Consider the following 22,875-nt stretch of genomic DNA (forward strand, 5'->3'; position numbering starts at 1 on the left):
ATTAAGGCAATATTTTTTTAAACTTTTATCATCTGGTGATCTTAATTTTTACCGCAAAATAGAAAACCAAAAATATTCTCATAGCTTCGAATTGTTCAAATCTATTTTGAAGTTAAAAAAATAGTCTTGTCTACTATGTATAAACGAATCAACTCCAAAGGACTCTTTGAAAGATTTTGAGATTTTATTATCAACATTCTCATCAATTTGTTACTTCCGACTCCCTTTGTTCCAGTTTACGTAAACCTATTTCCTTTTTTGTCCGTTCCAAAAAGAATGACCCCTTTCTAAATTTGGTAACAATTTAGCTTACATTTACAATTGTACTCTTAATGAGAAGCTTTTATAACCACACAAATACTCTGGGTCCCTTTTTGACTTGTTTTGGATCACAAATTTTAAAAGTCTTCATTTTCTCTTAGACTCCGTTTCCAGTCAAACAAGTTCACATAAATTGGAATGGATGGAGTATATATCATACGTTTCTAATGAAATCCGGGTTTGATATTCATTTCATGTCACGACCCGGATTTTCCGCCCTCGGGAGGCGTGATGGCGCCTACTAATAAAAGTTAGGCAAGCCAACCATTTGGACAAATTACCTTTTTTCCATTTTAATTCTTTAACAAATGTGAATCAACAGTTTATAAACAACGAAAATTAAACAAGCGGAAGAAATAAACAATTTAAATAATTCCAATACGATTTCTTAAACAAGAACTACCCAGAATTGGTGTCACAACTTCACAGACGGTCTAAGAATACTAGAAACAAAATTTGAAAAATAAATAATACACTGTTTCTGAAATACATAAAGGAAAAGTGATGAAAGGATGGACGGAGACGCCAAGGCCTGCGGACGCCTGTAGGACTACCTCGTGTTGCCTGTTGAACTGAAGGCAGCAATCTCACTGCGGTCCAAAAGCTACAGTACTGGGATCTGCACACAGTGCAGAGTGTAGTATCAGCACAACCGACCTCATGTGCTGGTAAGTGTCGAGCCTAACCTCGGCGAAGTAGTGACGAGGCTAGGACAAGACTACCAACTAAACATATGCAGTTAAAACATATATATATATATATATATATATATATATATATATATATATATATATATTGATAAAGGAAATTAGCAGTTAAAGATGGGAAAGGGGACGTGCTGTGGGGGAATGTTGATACCCGATTTTTTTCTGTATATTTTTAATATACAAAATACTCTCAAAATAGCATGTATGTGCATATATAAGTATGTCACAAGGTTTTATTATTTTTCTCTTAATTTTTAAAAGATTTTTAAATCAATTTATTGCCCTATTTTATCAAGAAAAACCCAGTAATTATCATTTTGGGTGATTCATTTATTGGATTCTCATATTATACTAAAATATAGCTAGAATAATTTTTGCATATATTTACAAATTTATTTAGTATTTTTAAAGCTAAATTGCATATAATTGCAATATTGGTCTCTTTCAAGATTTAATTGTAATTATATTTATAAAATCGACTCCAGTATTTTTAATTTGATAATTATGTATTATTAATCATTTTATTACCTTTAATTTATTTCCACAAATTGTTTTACTATTTTTTATAAAATAAATAAAGGAAAAATGGCTATTTAAATGTTAGCCCATTTGCATTTCAATTTTAGCCAGATTTGACACCCCAATTAAACCCAATTTCAAATCCAATTACCTAGCCCAAATCCTAAATCTACCTGACCCACGACCCTTTAAAATAACCCGCTCGGATTCCCATTCAATCCAGGCCCCTAACCCCTAAACCTAATCATTTCCCTTTTGTAGCCGCCCTTGAATCCCCCCCCCCCTTTTTCTCGCCGTTCTCTCTCAAGATCCCCTCAAACCCTAGCCGTCTCCCTCCGCTTCCACCCTAAAATCACCGGAATCCATGGCTTCCAAAGCCACTGAAGTCTTATACCGGCCTCCTATAACTCCTACACGCCTGGTTACTATAGTTTCAAGGCCTGACCCTAAAGAAGCTTGGCCCAAACTTTGTTCGATTCGAGTTCTATGGCCGTCTCCGACCTTGCTCCGGCCAGCCATGGCTATTCGAGCCTGATCTCGACTTCTCCTGCTTAGATCAATGACTTTCCAAGCCTTTCTCACCATCTGGGTTCTTCTGAAACCCTAAATTTTGAGGTTCTTCTGATTTCTTTAGATCTGTTCTAGATCCGTGTTTTCCCTAAACTTTCAAATGCTTTCTCAAAGTTTCTTTCAAAACTCTGCTATCAAAACCTTTATCTTTTTCGATTTAGGGTTTTGGCAAGATATTTAGAAGTCTCTCTGATCTTTAGCATGTTCTACTGTGTTTCTTATGTTGTTCTTCTACTATGTTTCTTATGTTGATTCTTCTACTATATTTTAAAGTCTTAAGTTCTTTCTTAGGGTTTCTGATTTTATTTTCTTTGTTGATATTTTTGCCTGATTCTCTTGTCTTTCACCTCTACACTCGATTGATGGCAAAATTCCTAAGATTTGGGGTTCATTCGAGTTCTGATATTATTTTCTATGTGATTTGTTTGTTCCTCATCTCCGAACTTGTTTGGTTTCAAAACTCTAATTTCTTTGGACCTATTTAAGTTTCTGAAGTTGTTTCATCTGTTGCTCGACTGAATTTCAAAATCTTTTGTTTCTTTATATGATTCTGAATCCCTGCTAAACTCTTCTAAGGACTTTCTACTGGACCCTTTGCATGCTATTTGATACTCTCTCCCTTCTCCATTGTTGAGTTATTGAAATTGACCTATGTGACTACCATGTTCCCATAGTCCACTACTTACTGATTTTGCAATTGCATGACACTTTTCTTTGTCCTAAATTCAACCTCGCATGCCTAATACTTGTGTGCTCTTTATATATGCTGAGCTTCTCCTCTAAAATGACTTTCAATTTTTGACTGATTTCAGACCTCCTTGTGTAAGTTTGATTGATTCTTTCCTTGTTTTACTAATTTCCCTATTTCTTGGTTTGATTTGAAAACTTTCCTTAGCCTTTCTAACTTGGTTTATTCATGAACCAGTAATTTCAAATCTCTGACTCCTTGATTTACTATGTACTGATTGATTCTTACCTTATTTGTTTAACCGTGTATTTCAAAGATCCTTCCCTTAATTAAACTCCTATGTATTTACCCCTAATTGTCTACTTTGCACAAGATAGTTATTTGATCTCTTTCCTTAAATGATTTCTGTTCATTACTGTATAAGTTTGAACTCCTTAATTAAAGGAAGTTCTTCTACTGATTGATTTTAATTGGTACATAGTTATTTTCTTGCGTTATTCTCTTCCTGTTTTCAAACTATAAATACCATGCTCTTTCATTGACACAAACACACGAACACTCTTAGTTTTCTGAACTCACACTCACATTCAAAAGGCACTCTCTCTCTCTTGTTACTTGTACTGTGGCCTGTTTTCTTTCAAGTACTGTTACTATTGTATTTTGCTCCTTTGAAACTGGTATGTCCTGATTAAGGTTTTCAGCAACCACAACAATGTGTTTATTTAATATCTTCGCTTGCATGTATGCCTATTGCTTATGTTTAGTTCGGAATTTACTTTAGCATGCTGTAATTTCCTTCCTATTATGAATCCCAAACCCCCTACCCTAATGTGTTTGATGCTAATGGTTTGTTTGAGGCATGCCATTATTAAGTATTATTTTCTATGACTCAAACTTGATTCCCCGAAATCATAAGCTCCATGTCACTATCATATGTTGTGTATTCTTGTTGATTTGTAAGCATAACAGCACTCTCTATTGCTGTGCATGCCCAAAATTAGCTAAATGTCTAAGCATATGGACTATTTGCAACTTCCCTATTTCCCTGAACCCCTTTTGTGTACTTGTTTGTAGTTGTTTCCCTCTCCTTCACCCCTTTAGAACTTTGTTCCTCACTTTCACTTTCTCTTAGACTTTAAGTTCCCCCCCCCTTCTTGTGAGCCTTGCCTTGGGACCCCTTGAGCTCCCTCTGAACTTGGACACTTGATGCCTGACCCTTCCACACTGCACTTATCCCCATTCTGATAATGCAATTTGGGTGAGAGCATTGCCCGGAGTCCCATTGAGGCTCTTAGGGAACTTTGACACACTCAGATTGGAGAAAGGCTTTGGATCAATGGTCTTTGAGTTGGGTCTATCATGTAACTTAGAGAGGAATTCAGAATCAGGCTTCCTCTAGTTGTACTTTTTCACTTTTCCTGATGTAATTTTATTTATTCTGGTTTGTAATAATTTGTAATAAATATTTGTGGTTGGTTAGTGAAAAAGGGTGGGTAACTATGTATGCAAAGGGTAGAAATCATGACTATATGACTACTATATTCCTACATATTCAACCTCATATAGAAACCATGCCTATAGGATTTTGCATATTTAACCTCACATAGAAACCATGTCTATAGGATTCTGCATATTTAACCTCATATAGAAACCATGTCTATAGAATTTTGCATATTCAAACTTCGCTTAGAAATCATGTCTATAAGGCTTCTGCATTTCGACGCTATGTCTACAAGGTTTTAAAATCACTAACGTCCAGAAAGCATTCCTATAGGAGTTTCTAATAAAAAATCTGATTCGCCTCACCCAGTGTTCGATATAAAACCAGTAATAATGGCTACTATCGTTTGCAGAACTTGTAATCAATTCATTTAAATTCTGCATCTCTTTTTCAATAATTTGAGTCCCTCACTTAGCAAGTTTAACGAGTATTCATTCAAACAGTTCATTTCGAGCCTTACTGTTTCATTACTTTCTGAATCTAGTAGATACCATGCTTATAGGATCCTTGTCCAACACTTAGGCAAGCTCTAGGGTAATAAATGTAAACTGAATCTGCTTCTGTTAATAATTACAACCAGCAGACAGGTCTGATTCAGACCTTTTATCTGAGTTATGTGATAAGCTGAAACTGTCTCAACAATTTCCTCTCACTCGTCTTTAATACCTTTTAAATCAGACCTAAACTGTATGTGTAAGTCATGCTAATTACGTGCTTCTTTGTTTAAGGAGGTATATTTGAGTCTCTGCTTGTTATATGTTTTCCCCAATTTGCAATACGTGTTTTGTATGTCGCCTTAGAGTTTTTTTCCTTTGAAACTACAAATAAGCCTAATATCCCTCCCTTTTAGGATTAGTAGTCCTAAATGTCTCCAGGACTGATAGGATTGGGATGGGTAATAGCATGCAATAAGTAAACGATACCAATCCGCATTTTAAATACCTTAACGGGGTGGGAAGGGTAGATATGGATATGATGACCACGCGATAATGTCACATGTAGCCCCTCATTGAGGAGTGATTACCGGACATTGTGTGGGGTGATCCATATTGTTAATAAACCTAGGACCCCTTTCCCTTATTTCTTTATTTCTTTTATCATTTCAACTTCTTCTTTAAAATAAATCAGCTTTCTTTGCTCTTCCAAACTTTGTTTATTTGCAAACCATTATATGAAACCCCCTCTTATTTGAGCCCTATTTGTCGGCATGTTAATTGCACCCCAAATTCACAATAATTATCTAGCCGGGAACCACACTAGTGGATTCTGAGGGGTACTTAACACCTTCCCCTTAGAATAATTTCAAGCCCTTACCCTAATCTCTGGTTTATTCAAAATCAAACTCTTTTGGTGTCCTAATGCACCCTAATCATTAGGTGGTGACTCTTCAAATGCAAACCCAATTCCCAAAAGGAATGAATTGTCCTTCCAAATGTCATAAACCCGATTTCGCGAGAAAAAGGGGGCGCGACAGCATGGCGACTCTGTTGGGGAGTTTTAGGCTTTTACCATTTCAGACTATTATTGTGAATTTATGCTTCTTTATGCGCAATTATCTGTTTATTTCTTTCAAGCATTCAATTTTCTTTTCGATTGCAAAACTTACTTGTCTTTTTGTTTCTTTCCTTTATTACTTTCCTTTACTGCTTTCCTTTATTACCACTTTAAATTATGAAAAAACTGTTGTATTTACTGTTTTCCTAACGTGCAAATACGTGATAACCTGCTTTAATTGTTGCATAATCATGCTCAACATCATATTCCACTCGTGCCAAACAAAATACCATAGCAACTCTTATAATGAGTGGTTGCGCTCTTCTGATATTATCACCCCTTAAATTCGGAAAAGGCGTATTTGCGATAAAACCAGTCGATCAACGGTGTAGTCGATAGTTCCATGCCTTTCCCCGTTGAGTTGTCCGCTCAAGGGTACCAGTCTAAAACCCCATAGAAACCTCACTCTGTTTAAACTGTGCATGCATCATGGTCAAACCTAGCCGAGTCAGTTATGTTGTCCGCATAATGACACTTTAAGATAGCCTTGTCAAAAGTCCACTGAGTTTCCCTAAACCCAAACGGACATCCCCACGTTCTGTGCATTTATTTGGAGAACTAAATGCTTCATGCTACTTGTTGATGTTAAATAGTCAAGTCCGGTAGGGGTATGGTCTTAACCCTTTTGTTTTGTAGAAAATGAAGAACGAGGTCCCCAGTTTCGGAATGGTTAGCATGCCCCCACTCTTGCTAGACTGGTGGAGGAGTCTTCCATCGGATGACCAAATCAATAAATGGAAAGAGAGGGCCGCCAGAGCTAGCGAAAAGTTGGAATATCTGGAATACAGTCTGCTGGAATTAGAAGGAAAAGTGAGGAAGAGAGTCACTGACTGCTAGAACGCTGAGGGAAACGAAGGAGAACACCTGACCAAGGCATTTTTACTGGTGAACCTACGCGAAGTATTTGATCTACGAGAGCATTCAACCTGAGGAAGGTCCTTCTGGGATCAAGTAGATAGGAATTTACTTTTTCGTTTTATGAATGTAATAAGGCCAACTGCCACTAGTGATATTTTATTTCCTGTTATTTAGTGTCGATTTGGGATTTGTCTACTTTTTATCAATAAAATGAGGCATTTAACATTCTAAGTTCTCTAAATCAACTTGTCGCTAGGCCTACCTCGAGCACAAAGAGGTTCCCAAATAGGACACGATTTACATTCTTGCACTATGTGTTTAAATATCGTAACATTTTCTTATAATCCTCACTAACTTGTTACCTTTTTGTTTTTACTTTTTGTTTATTTATTCCCCTTCCCCAAAGGTTAGTTAGTGCACTCGGGCAACATTATCTTATTCCACGAGATCCAGGGTCCCTCCACCCACTCCTGCTCTTAGTCCTGTCAAAAACAAGAACAAAGGGAAGATGGAAGATTCGAACAACGCCAGAAAGGAGAACTCAACTGAACGGGTAGAGGTCACTCACGGTCATGGTACTCAGGTTTCCAAAGAAAATGCATCCCAACTCGAACAAAAGCTGCTGAAATTCCAAGAAGAACTTGATCAGGTTTGAAATCTAGCAAGTCTGTCATTTTTCCTTACCTCTCCAGATGTCAATTTCCCAAATGCTCAGAACCCCACACCTCCACAAAATATCTCGAAGCCACAAAACCATCCCGCTCCTCACCACCACTGCAACACCTTCCATACTTCCAACAATACCCCACTGCTCATCCCGGAACCCCAAAACTCCACAAATGACCACTTTCACACCCATCATAACACCCCCATCTACATGGAGACCATGCCACACTCCACCCAACCCATCTCAAGCACACCCGAGTCTGATGATAAAGACTCGCTCATCAGGAACCTGGCTGAAGAACTTAAGAAACTGACTAGCCAAATTCAAGGCGTCGAAGGAAGCAAGGGAATTGAGGGTTTAAACTATGAAGATCTCTGCATACAACCAGATGTTGAGCTGCCGGAGGGGTACAAACCTCCGAAGTTCGAGATGTTTGACGGTACAAGTGATCCAAGGGTCCATTTGAGAACATACTGCGACAAACTAGTCAGAGTAGGGAAAGACGAAAGGATCCGCATGAAGCTTTTCATGGGGAGTCTGAAAGGAGATGCTCTGTCTTGGTACATTAGCCAAGACTCAAAGAAATGGTCAAACTAGGTGAGTATGGCATCCGATTTCATGGACAAGTTCAGGTTCAACACAAAAAATGCGCTAGATGTGTTCTACATTTAGAACCTAAAGAAGAAGCCCACAAAAACATTCCGCGAGTATGCTACTCACTGGAGATCCGAAGCTGCTAAAGTCAGACCCGCCTTAGAGGAAGAATAGATGAACAAATTCTTCGTCCAGGCTTAGTACCCAAAGTATTATGAGCGGCTAATGTTTATTGAAAGCCATAAATTTTCTGACATCATCAAGCTGGGTGAGAAGATCGAAGAGGGCATCAAAAGCGGTATGGTCACGAACTTTGAGGCCTTGCAAGCTACAAATAAGGCTTTACAGTTTGGTGGTGCATCCAAGAAAAGGGACGTAGGGGCCGCAGTGGTTGCACAAAGAACCAAATCTCCCATCAAATACCAAACCTATCTGATGCCTCCACTCACATATCAGCCTACACCAAATTACCAAGCACCCTCACCCTCTTACCAAACTCCACCACCCACTTATCAATCACCTCTAGTTCCCACATATCAGCCTACTTCACCCAGATACTCCCAACCCGCACCTATTTACCAAGCCTACAATGTTCAACCATCCCACTATCAATCACCCCCTACATGCCAAAACTTCCCTAGACCTCGACCAAATTTTGACCGCAGACCTCCTAAACAGTATACAACCATTGCCGAACCCATTGACCAGTTATACGAGAGACTCAAAGTCGCTAGTTATGTCACCCCTATCCCTTCCATAACCCCTGAGAACCCTTCTCAATATGTCAATCCAAAAAAATCTTGTGCATACCATTCCGGCATGAAGGGACACACTATCGACGAATGTCATTCTCTGAAAGACAAGATCCAGGCTCTGATTGACAACAAAATTATTGTGGCAAAGGAACCTGCTCCAAATGTCTGCAATAACCCTCTGCCAGACCATAAGGGTGGAGGCGTTCACATGATCGAAATAAAGGATGATTGGTATCTCGATGGGTCGATTGGATTGATCATAGAAGGTGATGATCCAAAGAAACCAACAGTTACTTTTAATCCAATCATAGTCCTGATTCAGCCATCTAGGGACGGCCATGGATCCATACCGCTGGGGCTGTAGCATCAACACTGCATCAGGCAGTAAACTTTGAATGGAACCACCAGGAAGTGATCATTCACGGCGACGGTAGCAACCCCATATACAGTCTCCAGACCATTCCATCAATTGAATGGAGAAAAAAGCTGGGAGGAGAGACTTCCCATCACATCTAGAGGGTAAATGCTGTTGACAAAAACAAATGGTGGGATAACAAGATCGAGAGTATACTGAATTAGAATGGGTACGAACCTGGCAAAGGACTCGGAAAGAATCTCCAAGGAATCACTAAGCCTATAAAACTCAAGAAACATGGCACCACTTTCGGTCTGGGATATGAGTACACCTGGGAGGAATTCAACAGCTGGTCGCCACCATGGCGTGGTCCTTACTATCCGCTGGAGCAGCCTATACCACATTTGGAGCGGACTTTCCAACCGGCCGATATTATTTATTGGCCAGAAGAAGAGGAAGCATTGGCAGCGGTGAAGAATTTATTCTTAGAAGACAGTGATATGGACTGATGTGTCATTCTCGAAGAGGAGGGGGAGGAAGAACCTTCCACACAAGTCGTAATCAGAGGGGCCCGCCTCAATAACTGGACCATCAGGACAACCAGGGTCTGACGAGCCTCGGGGTAGCAAGGCTAAAACAAGCACTGTTTTGATTTACTAAAAGATTTTTATTTTTCGCATGTTTTCAATTCCTGCGATAAGATCTCCAATGTTCAAAACAATTATTATGCAATTTATCAAAGCATTTTGACTTTTCTTATGAATCAACACTTATTACTATCGTTTTCTTTCATTACTTTACTTATACAGCATTACTATTACTTATCTTGATGAACCGATGACTGTGACATGCAACGAGACAACACAACAAATGGACATAGATTTAGAGGAAGATGACGTAGCAGAAGAGATTGTTAAAGAAGTAGAGAATTTTGAGAATAGACCTAAGTCCAACCTAGACGAAACAGAAGTCGTCAACCTAGGAGATGCAGAAAACGTCAAAGAAACACGAATCAGCGTCCACTTATCACCGTTAGAAAAGAAGGAATACACGAAATTTCTAAGGGAATATGAGGACATATTTGCATGGTCGTATGATGACATGACTGGTCTAAGGACGTCTATTGTGGCTCACAAACTGCCAACTGATCCAACATGTCCACCGGTAAAGCAAAAGCTCAGGAAATTCAAGCCTGATATGAGTTTGAAAATCAAGGAAGAGGTCACTAAGCAGGTCAAAGCTAAGGTTCTCAGGGTAGTAGAATACCCGACATGGTTAGCCAATATCGTGCCAGTACCAAAGAAGGACGGGAATGTCAGAGTCTGTGTCGACTACGGGGATATCAACCGGGCCAGTCCAAAAGACGACTTCCCCTTGCCAAACATACACATCCTGATCGACAATTGCACCAAGCATGAATTGCAGTCATTTGTGGATTATTTCGCTGGGTATCATCAGATCTGGATGGATGAAGAAGATGCTGAGAAAATGGCTTTCGTTACGCTGTGGGGAATATACTGTTACAATATGATGTTGTTTGGGTTAAAGAATGCAGGGGCCACCTACATGAGGGTCATGACTACCATTTTCCATGATATGATACACAAGGAGATAGAGGTGTACGTAGATGATGTTATTATCAAGTCCAAAAAAGCTACTGATCACATGGAGGATTTGAGGAAGTTTTTCAATAGATTGCAAAGGTACAACCTGAAACTGAATCCCGCAAAGTGTGCATTTGGGGTTCCTGCCGGAAAACTACTTGGGTTTATTGTGAGTCGCCGAGGAATAGAACTGGATCCATCAAAGATCATAGCTATTCAAGAATTGCCACCGCTAAAGAACAAGAAGGACATGATGAGTTTCTTGGGGAGACTTAACTACATCAGCCGGTTCATAGCACAATCTACAGTTATCTGTGAGCCGATCTTTAAGATGTTGAATAAGGACGCCGCTACCAAATGAACTGATGATTGCCAAAAAGCTTTTGGCAGAATCAAGGAAAACCTATCAACACCACCAGTCTTAGTTTCGCCTAAGCCAGGTAGACCCTTATTACTCTACCTTGTAGTATTGGATGAGCATTCGGTTGTGTTTTGGGGCAGCATGATGAAACGGGGAGGAAGGAGCAGGCCATTTATTACCTCAGTAAGAAGTTCACTCCGTACGAGACCCGGTATTCTCTGTTAGAGCACACCTGCTGTGCTTTGACTTGGGTAGCTCAGAAGTTGAGGCACTACGTCTATGCCTATACTACATATCTCATATCAAGGACGGATCCTTTAAAGTACATCTTCCAGAAGCCCATGCCCACTGGCAAGCTAGCCAAGTGGCAAATCCTGTTGAGTGAGTTCGACATTGTCTACGTGACTCAGAAAGCAATCAAGGGTCAGGCATTGGCAGATCTCCTTGCTGAAAATCTCGTAGATGGAGAATATAAACCCCTGAAAACGTATTTTCTTGACGAAGAGGTGTCATTCGTAGGAGAAGACATTGTGGAATCCTATGATGGTTGGAGATTATTTTTTGATGGAGCAGCAAATTTCAAAGGAGTCGGCATAGGAGCAGTCCTAGTATCAGAAACCGGTCAGCATTATCTGGTGTCCGCCAAACTCAGGTTCCCATGCACCAACAATATGGCCGAGTACGAATCCTGCATCATAGGGCTCAAAATGGCTATTGACATGTGTGAGCACGTGATTTTTTCCCTAAGCCAATTATTCCCAAAAATTCAAACAAAATGGTTTTTCTTTATTTTTACAATTTTTGTGCATTTTGGTGCCATTTTCTGATAATTGTTGCATTTTATTTGCGCATGTTAATTTTTATAAAATACAAAAATATGCATTTTCGCATTTAGGTTTAGTTTTATATTTTAGTATCAATTAAGGGTTAATTTGTTTAGAACAAAACATGAAAAATCACAAAATTAGTTCACTTTTGCATTCTAATGATTTTTATTGTGAATTTGTCATGAAATAGTTTTTAAAACAATTTTAGGAATTAATTAGTCTTTATTTTGAAATAATTAGGATTTCATGTTGGTATTACATCTTTATAAAAATTAGAAAAAATTATAAAAATTTAAAAAATGAGAAAAAGGAAATAAAAGAGAAAAGAAAATAAGAGTAAGAAAGTGGTCTTAATAAAGACCCAAATTTGGGCCAATTCATTGATAATTTTCAGGCCCAAACGCCCTTAGACCATTCCAACCAGATCTAGGCCCAATGCTGCAATACCCGGCCTACCCCTATCCTAACCCAAACGACGTCGTTTTGTAAGCGATACGATCCTGACCGTTCATCTGCCTTGTATCAACGGTTCAGAGTCCATATAAATTTTGAATAAAAGTGTCTGAAGGACACTCACAAACCCTAGAGACAGATGCCTCCTTCCTCGTACAGCCTTGAGCTCGCCGGAATCCTCGCCGGCGGGAAACGCCATTTATGCCATCGACCACCAAAATAACATCACGAGACCTCCTCTTCCCCCTCGTCATGAATCCACCATCCGTTTCCTTCAAATCTATCCCTAGATCATCGAATCTTTGATCAAAGGTTTCCGGCCAAAACTCAAAGTAACCCAATCACCATCAAATTTATACCTTGTGACCGCCGGAACCTACTCTACCCAATCCCCATACCCGTTGGTCTCAAATCTTCCTAGATTGGTTCAAATATCAATTTTAAATTTTCCGGCCAAAAACCCTAACGCAAAATCTTTGTGACTTTGGACCGTAATATCCTTAACCATGTGTTTTCTTGTGAAAACACATGGTTAGGGATGCTACGTGTCAAAAATCTGGAAAGATTCGGACGGCAGTGGTTGGCCGGAGTTTTCCCTCCATCGGTGAGTTTCTTTGTTCATCGCTTTGTTCAGTTTTGTTTTGTGTTGATTAGTTTAGTTGAATGTCAATTAGTTTAATTCATAACCTTGTTTGTTGAACAATCAGTTAGGATTAGAAGTCATGGCCTCACGCTTTCTGTTGTCTGTGGGTTTAGCTAGTGAATTCGATTAGAATAGTTTGTGTATTTGTTTATTCTTCATATATTTCTATCAATATTGGGCGTGGGCTTGTCAGTCGATTAGTTCAAACTCTGAATTAATCGGGGCTTCTTTGGTTGGTGACTTCATGCTAAGTAGTTTGTTTTAATAATTGGATTGTTCGGAATTTTGTTTGATTTGGGGTAAATGTTTGAAGTTTTGTTTAAATCTCGGCTGTTTGAGTAGTATGGTTATAGCTGAAAACAAGATAGTAATTCTAGTTGGATGAAATGGGTAGTTTCTTTAAGGACTTGTAATTTCAAAGCAGGAGTAAAGGTAGTATAGGAATTGCCTAGCTAAAAGAGCATCCTAGAGGCTTCTAGAATGGGGTACAAGTGTAGATTTCAATAATTGTGATGCATTTACTTGTTTAGCAAGTCAAGAATAGAGGGACTAAACTGAAAATAAGGGAGGCACTAAAAAAGAAGGCCTAAAATTTGATCTACTCTCTCTTGTTGCCTATAAAAGGGCATGAAATGCCTTAGGGAAGAGGTCTTCTTCCTTCAGCTGAGAGCCCCAAAATCCCCTCAAAAAAATAAAAATAAAAAAACAAAAATTTAGTCTAAGCTTCCCAGGTTAGTTTTGAATCTCAGATTAGAAATAATGGATCTGAAACTCCCGGTACATTCGAGAAAAAACCCAAAAGAAAGTAGATAAAATCCCAGCAAATATACAAATCACTGTTACATTGGTTTTGGGACTTAGTTTTGATCGATTTTCTTCTCCTTTGATTGTTAGAGTGCTCTGGACCATGTTGGTTTGTTATTAAGCATTTTGGATTGAATTAAACTGGGATTTATTGGAGTTTGATGGTTGCTGATGCCTATGGATGCCATTTGAGTTCGTTTGTTTGGCATTAATGCTGTTTTGGTCAATTTCTCCTTCTTGTTTGGTACTTGGGTTGCTGATCTGCTTGCTGGGTTGAAACTATTACTGCGGTTCAATTATTTCTGCTGCCTGTTGCTGATCCTTCTTATTCCCCATTTGTTTCGTTACTTCCAGGGACTTATCTCTAGCATTGAGTGGTGTATGTGTTTACAAGCTGAATAAAACTGAATTGAAAAAGAGATTGAAGTGCAAGTATTGTGTTGTTACTTTAAGTCATACACTGTTTCCTTGGTGTTCATTTGGAATGATTAAATCTGTACCGGATATGTAATAATAGGACTGATGTTGTAGTTAATTTATGGGCTGTTAATTGGTTTAGGCAATGGGCAGTTGGAACTGGTCATTGATAATCCCTATCTCTTGTTAGATCATGTTAGTAAATATTGGTTTAAGCTCATATTAGAATTAATATGGTGTTGTTGACCCAGTCAATCAATGAAGCAGATAGGTCCATTTGGATTGATTATTGTTAGCTTATGAACGTATTTGTATAACAACTGTGATTTGTGCAAATAGTTGATAATAAAAATAACAACAGTTTGTTTCTTAAAAGTCAGGAAGTAATTGAAGTGTGAAGCTGGTGGTTAGATTTAAATTTTGAAATGCATAAAAATGATAAGTTTGAGTCAATACACGAATTTCAGTTTAATATTAACGTTTCTGGTGCTAGAGTCGAAAACAGCCTTTTGTTTGGCAAGTTTGTTGTTCAAATTTGATACTACACTTTCGTTATGTTCGTGTTATTTTACAATTCATATGGTAGTAAGATAAATAAAAATAATTGTTCACTTGTGTTTTGATTGGTTAAAACCGAGATCCGAAGTGAGGTAATGCTAAAAATAGTGAATTGGTGTTTGGATCGATTGGGGTGAACGTCGTGTTGTTTCCGTCCAGGTTCGAACCTGGGCTCATTGGTATGTGTTTGCGTGAGAATTGGGCCTTCTTTGGCATTGGGACTATTAGTGTCCATGTAAGCCCATATGTTGGGGACAGTCTTTCTTATAAAGAAAGTTACCGACGTATTAATCAATTATTATTTTCCGAGACAAAAACAAATAGTAGAAAATCATAGCCACTCTAGGATCGGCCTTTAAAACAAAATGAGACGAGCGTCTCTAGATAGATAAATAGATTGTGGGGCCCTCGATAAATAGTTATTAAAATACTTAGAATTCGGGAGGGCCGTTTAGTGAATTTCACGGCCTTCCCCAAAATAATATTACGTTAGAATCTTTCGGCGCGATTTTAATTAAATTACATTCTTAAACTCGGGTGCGCATTGATGCGACCCAAATCCAAATCTCGACGAAGTCGAAATGTGTTGACAACCACGGGTGCATTGATTGCGACGTGGTTCGAAACGCGTTTTCATGACGTCGCAATTCTTGTAAAATAAATAATGATAAAAAGCGGTTTACGAATAAAAGGCACATAAGCTAGCAGGTATTAAAATCAGATAAAATCAAATGCAACAGTTAAGCGACCGTGCTAGAACTACGGAACCAGGGAGTGCCTAACACCTTCTTCCGGGTTAACAGAATTCCTTACTCGGATTTCTGGTTCACAGACTGTAACAGAGTCATATTTTTCCTCGGTTCGGGATTCAACCGGTGACTTGGGACACCATTAATCTCCCAAGTGGCGACTCTGAATATTAATAATTAAATCCCGTTCCGATTGTCCTTTAATTGGAAAAACTACTTTACGCCCTTTGCGGGTGTAGGTAGAAAAAGGAGGTGTGACAGCTCTGGCGACTCTGCTAGGGACCGAACCCAGAATCTCTGGTTCAGGGTTCAGAATTCGAGCTTAGATAAATTGTTGTATTTAATTGTATCTGATTTTCCTACATGATTTATGCTAAATGTGCTGAATGTTACCGCTTTGATATTATCTAAACTGTATATAAACTATGCCGACACCCTTCTCTCTTCACCTCCCGGGATGTGCTTACTGGTTGAGACTCTCTATTCTATTAGTGTCATACCTTGAAATAAGAAAGAGGCTGGACAAGTTACGAAGCCGGATGGCTTTTTGGTTCCCGGTAAGTTGCCCCCTCCTCGACTCAAGTTGTCCACTCGGGTACACAGTCTAGAACACCGACCCAGGTTTTGAACATAGAATAACGTGACTTCATGCCGGATCCCTAGTAGGAACACTTATTTGCATCACGTTGCATTTGACTTAGGGGAACTCAACACAGGGGTTGGGTCCGTCTAGGACTAGCAACCTGAAATGAAAAGACCATCCTGATGCATCCTACTTGCTCTGTACATATATTTGTTTCGAACTTGCATGTTGACCGGTTTCTGAATCTCGGGAATGTTGGAAAATTGAAAAAAAAAGAGAAAAGAGGAAAAAAAGAAGAAAATATCAGTTAGGGAGTTAATTGATTATTTTAGAAATAAAAAATCAATGACCAATTACTGGCGAAACTCTTCCGAAAAGGAAAATGTTTATAGAAAAAGAGTCTTTGTTTTAGTTTGAAAAACATAAGTTGTTTCATTATTTTGTCGAAAAGGAAAGAAAAGAGTCTGTTATTTTTAGCTTGGAAAATAGGTTGTGTTATTTGTTGAAAAGGAAAAGAAAAAGAGTCTTGTTTCTAAAATAGTTTTTATTCGCTTATGCTAAAAATAAAAATGGAAAAGAGTCATGTTTTAAAAATAGTTCGGTTAATTTGCCCGAACTACGCATGGTTTGATTCTCACAGGGCGTGAGATACGTAGGCAACCCTCAACGGGTCCAACCTTTCCTTTGCAAAAAATAGTCAAAAACATATGTGTCAAAATTTTATTTTTGGGTCATAAATAAATTGGGTGATGCTATTTTGTCAAACATAGCTAAATGTTCCCAAACGGAACGCCGGAAGGCTGACCTTGCATACATGGCCACCTTTGGTCATGTTTTCATTTTTTTTTGTTTTTCGACCCTCACAGCCTTAAGTTTTCGTCTGCAAGGCGTTGAAAGGCCGTGTTGCAATAATGGGTATTTTTATCTTAAATAAAAAAGAAGAAGGAAGAATCGTGAATAAGCTGGGTATTACATAGTTTTTTTTGAGTCGAATAAAAGTTTTCTTTTTGCTTAAACGCTTTAATAAATGTGCAGGATGAGCACGATAATAAATGAGCCCTTTTCAATAATGACCAAAATCCCTTTTGAGCTGCAATTATGGTGGAATGATTTAGGCAAAGAGGGGAAAGACGAAGTGAAAACATATTTGAAAGACCTTTCGGATTTATTAAACATTCAGCCTCGGGGGGATATCATCAGGGCATTGGTCGCCTAATGGTATTCGACACATAATGTATTTCATTTCTCAGACTTTGAGCTCACCCCAACATTGGAAGAAATAGCGGGGTATATTGGAAGTGATCAAGCTCCATTGAGGTTCAAATACTTGATTGCTCCTAGGGCCATTACCATACACCGGTTCTTGGATTCCTTGAAAATACCCCGAACAGTTCATCATCCAGATTTTGCAAAGGGTTTCTGCAGTTTCCGCTTCATATATGATAGATATGGCCACGTGGGCGGGTTCAATAATCCAGACTTTAAGCTATGCAGTAGAAGTAACCGACAAAAATGGGAGGAACACAGACGGGTGGCATTTATGATAGCTTTTTTGGGCCTCATAATATTCCCAAGGAAAGATGGTAATATTGATTTGAAAGTAGCGGGGGTCGTCAGTACCTTGCAAACCATGGGGAAAAGCACGTTAGCACCTATGATCGTGGCTGACATCTTCCGGGCTCTCACTGCGTGCAAAGCTGGGGGCAAATTTTTTGAGGGATGTAACTTGTTGTTACAAATGTGGATGACTGAGCATTTGTGCCCTCGCTCTCAGCTATTGAGTTATGGTTCGGTTGAGAAAACTTGTATAGGAGAATTTTACACAAGAATCAAAGGGGCTAGTTTACCTGAAGGAGTCACGGCCTGGACATCATTATTTCGGAACCTCAATGCCAGCCAGATACAGTGGGTGCTTGGATGGTTGCCTGTCGAAGAAGTCATATATATGCCAGCAGCCCGGCCGCATTTTTTGTTGATGGGACTCAAAAGCATCCAGCCCTATGCACCATATCGGGTTCTGAGACAACTCGGGAGGTATCAAGTAGTACCGAGAGATGAAGATCTGAGTACCCAAGTGGTCGAAATTAGTCCTGACGGTCGGTTCCCCGAGGAAGAGGTTCGCCAAATCTGGAGTGAGTGTCAACATTTGATGGCAAACACTTGTGTGTCTGATAGGGTTAAAGGGAAAGTTGCCCCAGGGTATCATGATTGGTTTAGAGGTGACGTGGCATGTGGGAGACCGGCTAAAAGACCTCATCTCGAAGATTTTGCCAAGTCGTCCCAAGAGTAGTGGGACTGGTTAGCAAAGGAAGAAGGCTATCGAGTTGAGATTGGTAAACTAAAGCAACAAGTTGAGAGTTTGAAATTCGAGAACAGTGTACAGGTTGCCGCGGATCAAGGTGAAAAGAATAGACTGGATCGAGAAAATGAAGCACTTAGGGCCCAAATCCGGCAATTGAAGATAATCGTCGATAAGCAACCGAGGAGCCGATCTGATGAGCAATTGATAAAAATATTGGAAAACGAAGTCAGGGAATGGCGGGATGAATTAGAAAAATCTGAGAATGTCATGGCAGAACTTAAAGCACAGTGGGCTACAAGAACAGAGGAGCGTCGCCAGTACTTGAATCAATTGAAAAGGGACCATGAGAAAATTGTTGCCAATTTAAAGAGAAAAGTGGTTGCCCTTGAGGGTAAAGTGGTTAGGCAGGCTAGAGATTTTGAAATTGAAAGTGGGCATTGTTACGACTTGTTGGCCCAAATGGAGGTAGAAGTGCAGCGGTTGCAAGATCAACACCTGCAGGATTCTCGAGCTTTAAAGACGTGCAGCGAACAGATAAGACGCTTGCTCATAGAAAAGAAGCAAACAAAAGATAGGATTAGAGCCATTGCTCATGCCATTTTCAGGAGATGCCGGGTTTGTGAATACATGACCTATACTACTTTTATATCAGCAGTAATGATCTATGTGAAGCGAACCATGAATGAATTAGAGCAGCTTGAAAGGGATTTGGATCCTAGGCCCGCGGCGAGGCCGAACGACGCCCCGCGGACACCTAAGTTTGAAGCACTAGAGTATGCATAGTCCGTGTCTGTAATTTTTTACCATTTTGAGTCAGTCTTTTGTATGTACGTTATCTTTCCGGGTCAAGTACGTCTGCAGTCTTAGAGTCTGTATTTACTTTTAATTTGTGTCTGTTAGTTTCATTCCAAAAAGTGTTTAGTTTGTAATAGTTTGTTTTAGTAATGAAAATTGAAAATTTCAAAAAAAAATTCTTATTTCCATCCTTTATTTTTGCATTTATTTTCATGAACTACACTTGGTCTGATTCGTGCGGGGTCACGATACGTAGGCAATCTCCATAGGATTCGACCGTAATCGTAAGAGAAAAAAAAGAAGAAAAAAAAAGAAAAAGAAGAAAAATCAAAGAAAGAGAGAAAGAAAGAAAAGAAAGAGAAGAGCACAAGAGAGGGATGAGGTGAGGAAATTTGAAAGAAGGGTAAAAAGAAACAAGGAACAAAGTGCTGGGATGACGCATGCAATCGAGCAAATGCATAATAGAAATGATTAACTGTATAAGTGCATTCATGCCAACGTGCGGTTGTTAAATCTGTTAAAACTTAATCACTGACAAAGTGGTTGTCTAAATGTGTGAGTTCAGGCAGGTGGTTAGTTGATTGGCAATTCTGGCAACTCACCCGTACAACACCCGGTCGAAAGATCAAGTAAAAATGACAGGGCAGGATTCGGAAATCAGCATCGTAGACCCTTCAAATGAAGTTGAGGTAACAGATGTGGGTGCTATGAAAGAAGAGATGAGGAAATTGAAAGCACAAATGGCTGAAATGCATCGGGCATGGTCTCAGGGACATCCAGCACCACTATATCCCGCTAATCCATCTTACATCCCACCCCTGGCTCAAGCTCAGGAGCCTACCACTCCCCACGCATCTTCAGCCTTCCCCTATCACGCCCAAGGTTATGGTACCACTTCATACGCTCCCCCAGCTCCACCCTCCAAACAGAACCCTCCACCACCCATGGTTCCAGCCTTTGTGGCACCTCCTCCAGCCCCATTACATAGATCGTCCAGTGAGCCGCTATTCCAAGCTCACGACACCCAATATTACCCTCCCGAACCCACTTTCAAAGCGCCTGAGCCATATACCTATTCTCCCCATTTTGAAATCCCGGGAGAGGTTGAGAAACCGGTTAAGAATACAGAACAGGAGAAAGTGATTCATAAAGTCAAAAGCCTGGAGTAATCCTTCAGGAACATGCATGGTCTAGGTAACCAAGTCAGTGTCGCATACAAAGATTTGTGCCCTTTACCTGATGTTTAGTTGCTTGCGGGGTTTAAAATGCCGAAGTTTGACTTGTATGAGGGGCACGGTGACCCAGTTGCCCATTTGCGTGGCCTTTGTAGCAAAATGAGAGGTGCTGGGGGAAAGGATGAATTGTTGATAACATATTTCGGTCAAAGCCTGAGCGGGTCCGCGCTGGAATGGTACACGAGACAGGACCCCGGCCGATGGTATACATGGGATGATTTGGCACAGGCATTCATTGGCCATTTTCAATATAACCTTGAGATAGTCCCCGACCGTTTATCATTGTTGAAACTGGAAAAGAAGCCTGGGGAAAGTTTTAGAGAGTTTGGTTTCCGCTGGAGGGAACAAGCTACAAGGGTTGATCCTCCAATGAGGGAGAGTGAGATGGTAGATTACTTCTTGCAAACATTGGAACCTACCTATTTTAGTCATCTGGTGACATCCGTCGGAAAGTCGTTTAATGAAGTGGTAAAGATGGGAGCCATGATTGAAGAGGGATTGAAATCTAATAAGATCTTGAGCTACTCAGCATTGAAAGCAACCACCCAGGCCATCCAAAGCGGTACTGGTGGTGTGCTTGGAAAGAAGAAGAAGGAAGAAGTTTCTACGGTTGAAGCTAATGCTTGGTCCAGGCCCAATAACCCTCCACTCTATTACAACCAACCCAGACCCCACCACCCAAACTACCAATATACCCCATATGGCCCACCGCAACACTACTATCTACCACCAGAACCACACTTTTCTATCCACCACGCCCAGACCTACACTCAGCCTCCGGTGCACTCGCAATGGCGTGCACCGAATCCCCAAAACACACATCCATTCCCACAAAACACCTATCCACCTCCTAGGGAAAACAGACCAGGAACCAGCTTCCGCCCAAACCAAGCTTTTAGAAGTGAGAAGGCCCCAAGCAGGAAAACATTTACTCCGCTGGGAGAATCTTACACTGCTCTCTTCCATAGATTGAAACAGTTGGGAATGTTGACCCCGATTGAATCCAAAGCACCAAACCCCCTTCCCAGAAACCTGGACCATTCTGTTAGCTGCGAGTATTGCTCAGGGATGCCGGGGCATGATACTGAAAAATGTTGGAAGTTGAAAAACGCGATACAAGAGCTCATTGATAATCGCCGTATTGAAGTACAGGCTCCAGAGGCCCCAAACATCAATCAAAATATGTTACCAGCGCATTATGAGGCCAATATGATCGAACTGATACATAAGGGGACAGAGCCTAAAAAACCTTCGCAGGTGGTTATGGTGATTCGTTCTACGGAAGCCAAAGAAAAGACAGTGAGTGCAAGGCCAGTGGTTCAGTTAAAAGCAATAAAAGATAAACCAGTGTTGGTAATGGGAAAGGGACTATTTAGTGCTGCAAAAAAGCCAGAGCCAGTCAAGTTAGTGGTACTAGGGTCATCATCTGCACCCGTGGTGGTTGTGAAAGGGGCCTACGTAGAACCAGTTGTCATAAAACCAGTAGTCCAGTTACCCATGGTTGATAGAAAAGCCATACCGTGGAAATATGACAAGGTAGTGGTGACATACAAAGGAAAGGAAATTGAGGAAGAGAGTTGTGAAGCACAAGGACTAACTCGGTCGGGACGTTGTTTTGCTCCCGAAGAGTTGAGAAAGGCTAAGGGCGCTAAAGACAATCCAGTGCCAATCAAAAAGGCGATGACGGAAGAAGAGGCGGAAGAGTTTCTGAAAAAGATGAAAGTGCAAGATTATTCCATTGTTGAACAACTGAGAAAAACAGCGGCCCAAATCTCGTTGTTGTCTTTATTGATTCATTCTGACGAGCATTGCCGAGCTTTGATAAAGATATTGATTGAGGCTCATGTGCCCGACAAAATTTCAGTGAACCATCTGGAGACAATTGCCAACAAAATCTTTGAAGTGAACAGGGTAGCATTTTCTGATGATGAATTGCCTGTGGAAGGCACAGAGCACAATAAAGCTCTCTATTTGACGGTCAAGTGTGAAGGCTCAATGGTTACTCGGGAACTGATTGATAACGGGTCAAGTGCTAATATTTGCACGTTGTCCACATTGAACAAGTTGAAGATCGATGATGATAGAATCCGCAAAAATAGCATTTGTGTTCGAGGGTTCGACGGAGGGGGAACAAACACAGTAGGGGACATTGTACTCGAATTGACTATTGGTCCAGTCGAGTTCACTATGGAATTTCATGTGTTGGATGCTGCAGTATCCTACAATCTTTTGTTGGGTCGACCATGGATCCACGCGGCCAAAGTCGTGCCTTCCACGCTGCACCAAATGGTCAAGTTCGAGTGGGACAGACAAGAAATTATGTTATATGGGGAAGATCCCACATGCACCATGAATGATGCCATTATGCCCTTTATAGAAACTGAAGATGATAAGGGACCATGGGTTTATCAGGTCTTCGACACGGTCCCGGTGAGCAGAGTGCCCGAGGGTAAAA

The sequence above is a fragment of the Nicotiana sylvestris genome, chromosome 6 (genome assembly GCF_000393655.2).
Source record: "Nicotiana sylvestris chromosome 6, ASM39365v2, whole genome shotgun sequence".
Taxonomy (NCBI): Eukaryota; Viridiplantae; Streptophyta; class Magnoliopsida; order Solanales; family Solanaceae; genus Nicotiana; species Nicotiana sylvestris.